This window comes from Acomys russatus, chromosome 4, assembly GCF_903995435.1.
Source record: "Acomys russatus chromosome 4, mAcoRus1.1, whole genome shotgun sequence".
Classification (NCBI taxonomy): domain Eukaryota; kingdom Metazoa; phylum Chordata; class Mammalia; order Rodentia; family Muridae; genus Acomys; species Acomys russatus.
Genome location: NC_067140.1, coordinates 62588499 through 62600752, shown reverse-complemented (window position 1 = coordinate 62600752; position 12254 = coordinate 62588499). Strand labels below are relative to the sequence as shown.

General features: G+C 45.9%; 1 non-coding gene across 1 annotated transcript; it reads right to left on the bottom strand.

The window, feature by feature from the left end:
- Positions 1-8111: 8111 nt before the first annotated feature.
- LOC127188701 (small nucleolar RNA SNORA17) lies at positions 8112-8243 on the bottom strand. The gene has a single exon (XR_007830560.1). It is a non-coding gene; the product is annotated as a small nucleolar RNA SNORA17 (small nucleolar RNA).
- Between the last annotated feature and the right edge of the window lie 4011 nt (positions 8244-12254).

Below are 12254 nucleotides of genomic sequence, written 5' to 3'. Positions count from 1 at the left end.
CAAATCTTCACCTATGCTCCTGTGTCATTCACTAAGAAACTCATTGGGCCATTAAAAAAGACATGGAGGGGCTGGAGAGATGGCTCAGAGGTTAAGAGCACAGATCGCTCTTCCAGAGGTCCTGAGTTCAATTCCCAGCAACCACATGGTGCCACACAACCATTTATAATGTGATCTGATGCCCTCTTCTGGCCTTCAGGTGTACATGCAGGCAGAGCACTGTATACATAATAATAAATAAATAAATCTTTTTAAAAAAGACATCGAAGTAGAAGAGAATTAGTTAGGAAGGGAATTAATGAATGTGGGAGGGATCAAGAGAGGGATAGGGGGTGAATGCACCAACCTGTATTGAAATTAACTAGCATGCACAATTAATATATACTAATGATATTCAAAATAGTCATGCTTTGTGTAGGTGTACTCTGGTCTCCTACAGCCATTTTTTTTGGGGGGTGGGGAAATGGCATATTCTTAGTGCTTCAGTATTCTCTCTTCCTTATTAAATTAGTGTATGGTTACCTACTATATTTAAAAAAAACTAGAATTTGCACCTTGATCCAAGACGGCGACAAGAGTAGCTCAGAGGAGTCTGAGAGACCCACAAGGCTTGAAAAGGAGTCTGCAAAGCCTGCAGTGTCTCTGGAACAACTGAAAAAGGAAAGTCTTATGCAAAGATGCTTTTTAAAAAGTGGCCTCTTGAAATTGGAAGGAAAGATTGGTGGAGCGGAGCCACGTGTGCAGCAGAGTGACAAGACTTGAGACACAAGCAGCAGGTTGGGAGTGAGGCTGCAGTGGGACCAAGAACGTGTAGCTGTGGAGTAGGGCGGACTAGGGCTGGTAGGCACCAGCTTGGAGCTCACACAGGCTCTGCCTCACAGCAGGCACTGCCCAGCTGTAAGATTGCCCTGGCTCTGAGCAATGGCAGAATGTCAGAGAGGTCCTGTTTGTTTTCTGGATTGGGCCTCCTCAAAAGACCTCCATGGTCCGTGCTGCCATTGGAAGCCATGCTGATGTCCCGCTGGCTGTAGTGATATCTGTGACTGCGTTGAAGGCTTCTGTGACAACCTCCCGCTGCCCCCAATGAAGTAGTCTAGGTAGGAAGGCATTGAAGAGAGTCCTTAAACATTGTGAGAGAGATGCTGAAGTATAGCTTATGGCAGGGGTGGGGGTGGGGTGGAGAGGGACTAGGTTATCTTTAGGGGGCTGACTACTGGGAGTTTGACGGTGCTCCAGTAAGTATATGGGCAACGCAAACTGGATTTTGTGGTTTTTTTTTATTTTATATTTTGGGGTGGAGGTGGGGGAAGGGCACAAGGGTGGGAGGGTGGACCTGTGAGGAATGGGAATTGAGTGTGATCAGAGTGTGGCCTATGAAATTCCCAGATAATCAGTAAGAATATTATGTTAGCCGGGCATGGTGGTGCACACCTTTAATCCCAGCATTCGGGAGGCAGAGGCAGGAGGATCGCTGTGAGTTTGAGGCCAGCCTGGTCTACAAAGCGAGTTCAGGACAGCCAAGATAACATAGAAAAACCCTGTCTTGAAAAACCAAAACAAAAAAACAAAAAAACAAACAAACAAACAAACAAAAAAACCAAAAAAAACCCCAAACAAACAAAAAAAAACAAAAAAACAAACCAAAACAAAAAAAAAAAACAAAAACAAAAAGAAAAAAAAATATTATGTTAAAAAAAAGAAAACTAGGATTTTTTAATTTTTAAATTTTAAATAATTGATTTATTTTTCCTATTTATTTCACTAAAATTTTTATCTTTATACACATATGCAGGCGTGCACACACACACACACACACACATACACACACCACACAACTTGAACTTTATTTTATTTAAATGTATTCAAGTTTCTTATTGTTGCTAGTTACACAGTACCTCAGATGGGGTCAATTATATAAGCAGGAGGTTTATTTTGGTTCAAAGTTCTGGTCAAAGTGTGCAGTGTCATGCAGGGTGATGACCTTTCTGTTGGTCGAGTCCTCAGGTGGCCCAGGGCATCATCACATGCCAGGATGCAGCGAATGCATGCCCGTGTCTTCTTGCCTCACTCACTTTTATCAAACCATCAGGATTCATCTGTTACTCCACTCTGATGACTGTCCCATGCTGAAGGGTCCATCTCTCCACACCGTTGTTGAGCTGTCTCTACCTCCTCAGTGTCCCACACGGGGACTTAAGCTCCCTTCCAGGGGAGACAAAGCTCAGTCAAACCGTAAGTGTGCCATGTAGAGCGGGCTCCACATTCCTTCGTCTCCTTCACTTGAGAATTTTATGTAATTCCTTCGTTTGTCTAGATTTGTGTCGGGAGTTATGCATTCTTATTGTTTTATTACTTTAAATGAATTCTAATAGGTAGGGTTTCGGTTATTTTTTTTCAACTATTCTTTTCACTCAATTCAGTTTTATACAAGGTCTTTTGCATTAAAATTAAGTTTCTGGCCAGGTGTGGTGGTGCACACTTAGTGCTTGGGAGGCAGAGGCAGGAGGATCGCTGTGAGTACAATGCCAAGCTTACTGTACAAAGTGAATTCTGTGCCTGCCATCTGGACTCCACAGTGAGACACTGTTAAAGAAAAATGTCTCTAGGCAGAGTGGTCTTTTTTTTTTTTTTTTTTTTTTTTAAACAGAATCTCACTACAAATGTTTCTATGCATGGAGGTCAGAGGACAGCTTGTTTATCTTGGGGACATATTTATCTTAGGGACCAAATTCAGCGTTTGTGGCAAGGGCCTTTAATCACTGAACTACTTTATTGGTCCTAGAACTTATTTTTTTTTTTAAACCATGAATTTGTTTTAAAGTTGTTAATTATTGGTTGGTTTTCTTCGGGCCTTGATGGGCATTTACTTTCTAAGTGTAGGTTTAGTTTCCTCCCTGAATTTCCGTAAAGGTTTCTCGGAAAAAAATATTTTTTTTGTGTGTTACATGAATATGAGCCTGCGTGAGTGCACACAGAAGCTGGTGCAAGATGTCACGTATCAGCAGGGTGTGGTGGCGCACGACTTTAAGCCTAGCACTCAGGAGGCAGAGGCAGGCACATGTCTGTGAGTTAGAGGAGGCCAGCCTGGTCTGTAAAGTGAGTCCAGGACAGCCAAGGCTACACAGAGAAGCCCTATCTCAAGGTGGGGGTGGTGGTGGTGGGGGGGGTGGGAGGGTGGGGGCTGGGGGTGGTGGTGGGCGGGTGGGGGCTGGGGAGTCACCTGTCTTCCTCTGTTGCTTTCTACCACGTCACCTTGAGCCGGGATGTATTGTTAGTCAGGGCTATCTAGAGTAGCAGCACTTATAGAATGCATCTCTTTCTAATATATTATATATTATATTTAACGTAACATTACATATTATACTAACGTAACATATGCTACATATAATATATATTATAGAAAGGGGACTTACTAGAATGGCTTACAGGCTGTGGTCCAAATAATCCAACAATGGCGGCTGTGAATGGCAAGTCCAAGAATCCAGAAGTTCCTCAGGCCCTGAGGCTGGATGTCTCAGCTGGTCTTCAGGAGATGCTGGAATCCTGAAGAAGTCGGCTTTAACTCAAGAGAAGAAATGGACTTGCTAGCAAGGTGACCGCAGGAGGGCAAAGAGCAAAAGCTTCCCTCTTCCGTGTCCTTACACAGGCTTTCAGGGGAAGGCGTGGCCCAGATTAGAGGTGTGTCTTCCCGCCTCGAGATCCGGATTTAAGGTGTGTGTGACTTCGTACGTCGAAGGTTCGAACTAGAAGTGCATTCACCCACGTCAAACCAAGCCAAAAAAAAAAAAAAAAAAAAAAAAAATCTCTCACAGCTGTGCCCTCCATTTCTGGATTGCAATTCATGCCAGATGTAGTCGAACCGGCAACCAAGAATAGTCACCACACGGGGTCTCTCACTGAAGCCGAAGCCTCACTGTTCAGGTAGGCTGGCTGGCCAGGGGACTTCCAGGGTCCTCTTGTCTCCTTAGCCCACAGCGCTGGGGTGACGGGGATGCACAGCTATGCCCATTACAGTTTTGACTTGGGTTCTGGCATTCAAACCCGGGACCTCATGATTTCAGACTAGAGCTCTTACCTACTGAACATCTCCACAGCCCCTCGGATATATTCTAAAGCATGCGTTTCTCCATAATGCCGCTTTTCTTCTTCACGGACATGAGTAATATGGATGCTCAGTCAATCCCTTTTGCTTACTTCTCATTTCAAACACACGCTCCGCGATCCCCTTTTCTACGCTTTTACCCCATATCCACTGGTTTGAAGTTGTGGTTTCAATCCCTATGATAGAACTTCACTCTGCTAAACTAGGTTTTCATGAAAATGGTCTCCCTCCTGAACTCATCCTTGCTAATTACTATTAGCGATGAAACTAAGAAGTCCCTCTGCGTAGCTGTTCCCTGCCATGGGAATGCTCTGAATCCTGGAGCTTCTCCGAGGTTTAGGGCACCTGGGTTTGCACCCACACTGCTTTTGTTTCACTGTACTATTAACGTTGTACCAGGAAAACGGGTGTGGTCCTGGTCTCAAGAGACAGAGAGGTCAGCCATTCAAGATCCCATGAGCCTCCAGTAGTGATGCTGGGATCTCTTCTGTCCTCTGGACCAGAGCTTACTTCCTCATCTCTACCCTGTTTTGCTCTGGTGACATGACACAGATAGTAATAGGGACTAACTAAATAGATACCAGGGCAGATCTAACCATTCAACCATTCAGGCTGCCTCCAAGCCTGGTCAGAAATATGATACAGTTCTCTGCATTGCATCAACCCTAACCTCTGATAGGGGTGTTGCCTATCACCTGCCTGAACTGACCGGTGAAGCTTTGAAAATAGCAAGCAAGCAAGCAAAAAAAGTGTGTGTGCGGCGGGGGGGGGGGGGGGGGGGGGGGGTTGGAGAGATGGCTGAATGGTTAAGAGCACTGGCTGTGGGCTGGAGAGATTGCTCAGCAGTTAAGAACACTGGCTACTCTTCCAAAGGACCCGGGCTCAAATCCAAACACCCACATGGCAGTTCACAACTGTCTGTAATTCCAGTCCCAGGGCATCTGACCTGCTCACACAGACATACATGAAGGCAGAACACCAACATAAATAAAGTAAAATAATAAAAAAATAAAATAAAATAAAAGAGTACTGGCTACTCTTCCAGAGGTTCTGAGTTCACATCCCAGCAACCACATGGTATCTCACAACCATCCATAATGGGATCTGATGCCCTCTTCTGTCATGCAGGTGTACATGCAAGTAGAGTGCTCATGTGCATAAAACACAGAAATAAATAAATCTTTAAATAGCTATTTGTTCTTATTTCTCTTTGCTGGGCTGCACTCAAAACCAGGGCCTTCCACACAGTAGGCCACGGATCTTCCACAGATTGACTCCAATGTCATTTTTATGAGGAGAGGTTCTCTTTCCAAGTCCCATAGCACTATATTCATGGATGAAGTGATATTGAGTCTTTTGAGAGATGACTGAACTGTGCTATTTTTGTCCAATGCAATGTCAGCACATATTACTCAAATATGAGAGCACCCTTCAGCAATAGTTGTAACAGTGGAGGAATCTTAGATGTGCTTTTGATATTAAATTTAGCATATGTCATTATTCACCTTCCCCTTATTTCAGGAATGTTTGTCTTTGTGCCTGCTACAAAGGGGTAGATGAGACTGCATAATTTATAAAGAACAAAAACGTATTCACTCATAGACCTTGAAGCTAAGAGGTCTAAGACAAGGGTCCAACAGTTTGGTAAGGGCTGGGTCCTCTAAGAACGAATGGCGAACTCTGTGCCTCACATGGTAGAAAGCAAAGGGGCAGGGAGCTCAGCACAGTGAGAGCCTAATCCCACTCATGGCCTAACTGTCTCTTAAGGGCCCACCTTCTGATGCTGCCATATCATAAATAGGTAAATTCTGGGAGGACGTATTCATTAACAAACCGAACCAAACCCAAACCAAAACCAAAACCAAACCAAAACAAAACCCCAGCTATCCGGCATACACCTTTAACTCAGCACTTGGGAGGCAGAGACTGGTGGATTTCTGGTCTACAGAGTGAGTTTCAGGACAGGTAGGGCTATGTGGAGAAACTCTGTCTCAAAAAACAAAACAAAACAAAAACCAAACCAAGCAAGTAAACAAACAAAAAACCACCAAAAACAGAAACAAAAAACCCAAACAAAAACCAAAAACCAACCAAACAAAAAACAAAAAATCCAAAAAACAAAAAAAACCTATCACAAAACCAATCAAAGAGTATATGTGAATTTTCTTAGAGGAGACTTTCTCAGTTAAAAACTATTGTTTTATTGGTTCTTTGTGAATTTCACATCATGCACCCCAATCCCACTCATCTCCCCCTGTCTTCATACCCCCTCTCCATCTTTGCAACCCCCCCCACTACCACAACAGAGGAAAAAAAACTTGTTGTGGAAGCTGTAGTGTGTCACAGTGTGGCCCACAGGATACCCTTTTGTCCACACTTCTGTGTTTGCAAATGTTCATTACAATGAATCATTGGTCTGGTAGGAGCTTCTGCTACGCTATCAATACTGGAACCTCACTGGCATTCCAATCAGATACACTGCCGTTACTTGTGCCGTGGAGATCCTGTAGTTTTGGATCTGTAAGACCTGCCCCTTCATGTACTCCAGGAATTCATCACTGAAGTAGGTGTTAGGGTGGGTGAGTTTAAAGGCCTGGCTCTGGGCGTGAGAAATATCTGAGCTGGTCAGGGTGCCAGCTTCCCCACACTCACATGACCAGGGTGAACTCTCTTGCTCTACCCTGGCTAGCTCATCCAAAGCTGCAGTCAGCAAGGGACAGATACGGTTCTCCAGCTCTCATGCCCTTGGGGCTGGCTCATCCACATTCACGCCATCAGGGCCAGCTCTTCTGTGCTGCCCAGGTGAGGGGCAGGGCCCCCTAACCCTAGTGTTGTAGCAAGTGAGGGGCAAGGACAGCTCTCCTGCTCTCATGACCTTAGAGCCATCTCTCCCGACTGCCGTAGGTGGGGTAGCAAGGGGTGAGCAGCCAACAAGCTGGGGTGTGTGAGGGTGGCAGCTCTCCCATGCTCACATCCTTGGGGTCATGCCCTCTCTGACAGGGTCAGCTCTTCTGTGCTGCCCAGGTGAGGTGCAGGGCCTGCTCTCCTGAGTGTTGCAGCAGGTGAACGGCACGGGCAACTCTCCTGCTCTCACTACCCTGGTGGCCGGTTCACCCACAACATCCACATGCAGGGCCAGCTGCCCAGGCAAGGTGCAGGGCCTGCTCTCCCAGTTGCTGCAGTAGGCGAGGGGCAGGAACAGCTCTCCTGTCTGCTGTAGGTGACAAGGAGAGAGACGGGGGGGGGGGGGGCATCTTTCCCATATCCATGCTACTGTTTGGCAGACATGTGGCAGGGCCAGCTTTCCCATCTATTGTTGGGGGCCAGCTCACCCACAACTCTCGCAACCAGGGCCAGCTCAACTGTACTTCCTGGGTGATGTGTAAGGCCGGTTCTCCCCTGGACTGCAGATGGCTAGGGGCAGTGTCAGTTTTCCTTCTATCATGACCCCAGGGCCAGCTCTCCCATGATGCCCAGGTGAGTGGTAGGGACAGTTCTGCACAGCCCTCAGACATCAGCATGTCCCCAGGAAGCAGCCCATACCAGGGATATCCACCTGGCCTTTGGTGGTAACAGACTCTAGCTGATTCAGAGCCATGGACCTAGATGTGGCTCCAGTGGCAGCACAGGCCAGGACCTCACTATGGTCCCAGGTGGCATCACCGGCTACACACACCAGGCTGTTCCTCACTACCCTCGAGTGTCCAGTTCTGCCTCTCTTCACTGTGCCCACACCCTTCTGTTTCTCTTTCTCTTCCATTTCTCCACTTACTTGCTCCTCTTAGTGGTGCAGGGGGCCTCTGAGTGTCTGGGGTTGTCTCAGGGGTGGTCTCAGGAATGCTACGCGCCGCTTGTGCCTTACGGCACCGGGCGGGGGCTATCTCCAGCATGGTCTGCCCGTCCCTCCTCAGGCCCACACAGCGCTGGGCTGATGGTCCTCTCAGGCTGGCTCCCTGTCTGGGTCCCATGGCATCAGACTGGTGGTCATCTTAGGCTCGCTTTTTCAGGGACTGTTAGGCTACTGACCATTCGGATGGTCACAGGTCAGAACACTGAGCATAGACATAGCCTCTCTGCTCTCTGCCACCTACTGGTGTACATGTGACACAGCAGCCACACCTGCAGCATCTCTAGGGGCAGGAAGTACATGTGAAGTTTAACCAACACACACACATGCCTTTTGTCTCCTTAATCAAGAGATTTTAATTTATTTATTTATTGCCTCTCACGACATTGACTTTTTTTTTTTTTTTTTTTTTTTTTTTTGGAGTCCAGGCCAGTCATTTTGTGGAATGTTCCTTAATTTCTCCCTACCCCCCCATCACTCCATTTGATTAGACTGAGTTTTGCAGTTTGGGCAGGAACACTACAGAGGATCCACTTTTCAGTCTTCCGCCATGAAGTGTCTGTTGTCACATTGTCTGGTAGTGACATTGGCTCAGATTCACTGGGAAGAGTCTAACTGCCAGATTCACCGGGAGGTCCACTACTCTTCAGGACTCCCTTGATTCTGTGTGCAAGGATATTTCAGATGGTATACATGTCCATTTATGGAAGCCCCTCCCCCTCCCTCTCCCTCACCCTCTCCCCCTTCCTCTCTCTACCCCCTGCCCCGTGTGTGTGTTATGTGTCAGTGCAGGTGTGCATATGCCATGGAGCACATGTGGAGGTCGGAAGTCAACTTTGGGTGTCATGTCATTCCTTGCCAGCTGGCCCACAAATTTTTGGAGATTCTCCTGTCTTTATCTAGGTGCACTGGGATTATGTGGCTTCTGGAGATTTGAACTCGGGTCCTCATGTGTAAGTGACAAGCATATTTACTCACTGAGCCATTTCCCCAGTATCACAACTATTGTAGACCAACTTTCCTAAGTGATTTTAGCTCCCTTTGATGATCCTTGCAAGAATTGATTATTGGTAACTCTGAGAAATTTACTGTTTGCTTAAATTTTTTTGGTATGTGTGTGTATGGTATGTGTGCAGCATACCTGTGGTATGTGGGTGAGCAGGCCCATGGGTGTGCAGAGCCCAGAGGGAGGCATTGGTTGTCTTGTTCTATCACTCTCTGTCTTCTTCTCTTGGGACAGGGACTCCCACCAAACCTGGGGTTGGGCTGGAGGCCAGCAAGGCCCAGCATCTTCCTGTTCCCAACCCATGCCCAGCACTGGGGTAACAGGAGTGAATGATTAGCTGGGCTTTTATGTAGGTTCTGAGGATTTGAACTCAGGCCTTTAAGCTTTCACAGCCGGTGAGTCATTTCCTCAGCCTCCAATTATTGGATTTCTATCACTCCTTCTGCATGTAGTCATTGAATCCTCTCTTTTTAAAAATGCATTTCCTAATCACATGCGTGCATGTATGTCCATGGGTGTCTGTGTGTATCCGTGTGTGTGTGTGTGTGTGTGTGTGTGTACATGAAGTTTATGTGCCTGTGGAGGGCAGTGGAAGGGCACCAGATGCTACAGGTCATTATGAGCTACCCAATGTAGATGCCAGTAATCCAACTTAGGTCCTCTGAAATAGCAGTACTAGCTCGTAAGTGCTGAGCCACCTCCCCAGCCTCTTTTTCCCTTGCTAAAAGATAGGTGTTGATTTATGGATTTTTAGACACGTAGCGTGTTAAAATTTTTGAGGTTCTGGGGATCCACCTGTACGTGTGCATGTTAGGTGAGCACTTTACTGGGGAACCCTGATCCCAGCCCTCTCAGTGGTCTTGGCTGGCTCCAGGGTTCTTTGGCAAGTCTCAATCAGCTTTTGACCGCATTCTTATTTTCTGAAACTAAATATGTTCTAGTGCACCTTGTACCTCCTCTTCTTATCCCTGCAGCCAAATATTTCTCCAAGGGACCATGCACATGTCCATTGGACTCAGGCGTTGAGGCATAAAGGCTAGAATATGAGGCAACTTTTAGCATGGGAAGGTTGTTGTGCTTGGTTCTTTCAATGGACAAAGCCAGGAAACACAATATTTCCCATCACCTAGTCCAACATTACAGGGATTGCTTTGTCCTCTATTTTGTATCTTAAAAACCAAAACAGGCATCCTTTGTGGGAAAGCTGGAGCAGCACTGTATTTGTCTATTTGGCATCTGAGAGTGCACAAGGTAGTTTTTCAGGGTTCTTTATCAATAACAACATGAGCAGCACACTTACCTTATCAACTAAAGTTCATGGTGTTTTTTAAAAAACAATATCATCCCTAGGATATTCTCCAGAGTAGACAGTTAGGAATTTCACACTCAAAAATTATTTCCATTAATTGTTTCACTTGTTCTGAGTAACAGTCAGGTGAATAATGAGAGATGTGTTTAGGTTGACTAACTTCTATGGGTTTTATTTTTGAATGGTATTTTTTATTAATTATATGATAATTTCCATATAATGTATTTTGATAATATCCACCCCTTCCCCAGTTCTGCTCATGTCTACTCTCACCTTCCTGCCCATCTAACTTTGAGGTTTCTTCTTTGTGTGTTGCTGAACTACTCTGGGTGGTGGGGCCTGCCTTGGGGTGTGGTCAATGTACAGGGGTAATACTGTTGAAGAAGACTGACTCTCCTTTTCCCAGCAGCTACCCAAGGCCGGCAGCTCCTCAGCAAGTGGTGGGGCTTCATCCTTACATCTTCCCCAGGCCCAGATTCTGCCGAGTTTGAGCTGGTGCCAGTCATTTGCGTGCTCTCACTCTCATCATGAGTTCATCTGTGCAACTGCCCCCACTGTGTCTGGAAAACACAGTTTCCTTGAACTCACTCACCATCTCTGGATCTCACCATTTTTTCCCTTCCTCCTTTTTCTTGTGGGGAGATGTACGCTATGAACTTCCTGTTTATGGGTGAGTATTGCACAGTCTCTTATGGTCTGCACACTGACTAGTTGAGGGTTTGTGCTAACTTGCATCTACTGCCAGAAGAAGCTCCTCTGAGGAGGGTTGTGAGAGTTTCCGATCCATGGATGTATCAATAAGTCACTAGGAATCATTTAATACTCTGTCCTTCTAGCAGATCAATAGCGGTAGGTTCTCCCCCAGGGCCTATGAGCTATCTAGCCACAGGCTCTTGGCACCATTAAAGGTGCCAAGTATGGGTTCTGGGTGATGGAGCAGGCCTTAGAGCCAATCAAAGTGTTGGTTACTGTGGCGATTTTATTGAGCATGTTCACTGGTGTTCTAGTTACAATAGCCAGGAACTGGCAACAACTAAGTGTCCTTTAACTGATGAATAGATAATGAGAATGTGGTACACATGCACGTTATGGGATACTATTCAGCTGTAAAAATAACCATGACGTAATGAACTTTTCAGGTAAATGGGGTGGATCGTATTGATGAGGCAACCCAGAGCCGGAAAGGCAAGTGCCACAGGTGTTCTAATCAGAGAGGCTCCTAGCTTTAAATCTTTAGATGTAAGTACACATTATGGAGTGACTGCAGAAACCAGGAAAGTGAGAAGGGACGAGTGCTGAGGTAGGGAGGTGGGGAAGCAATAGATAAGGGGAGAACAGGATATACGTGATCAGATCAGGGAAATGGGAACTAGAAAATAAGGGGGTATAGGTCTAATTAGGGTTGGGAAAGATAAATACAGAAAAAGGAGGAGGGTAAAATAGTAGTAAGGATGTTTAAAAAGTCGTAAGGACTTACACTGTTAACTATCTACCTAAAAAGAAAAAAATTATAGTATATACATTTGCATATAACTATACATGTATAGTTTAAGTGAAATTTTCTTATCTGGGCTGACAGTGCTGCCTCCAAGAGCCAAAGACAACCTAACAAAAACCCCCCAACACCAGGCATGAGAAGCCATTTTTTTTTGAGTTGTTGGTCAGGATTGTTCAAGAAACTCCTAAAACATTACATGCTGTTGCTGTTGCCCCTGGTTGTCTCTCAGGGGTGGAAGGTAAGCCCCTTTGTTGAAGACAAGCCCAGAGCTCCTGAGCTGGAACTGGCCTGAATGCCTCCTCCCCAAAGACTAGCTTTTCTGGTCCCAGAAGACACCATACACGCTGTCAAAGAAGAAAAGCAATCAATAGTCTTATTGAGTTATGAGCCTATGAATCATTTCAACTGTGAGCATGGCAATAGTGGCACGATCGCCTTGGCAGTAACCAACAGCCCTCCAGTTGGACTTAAGGCCTACCCAACAAGAGGAAA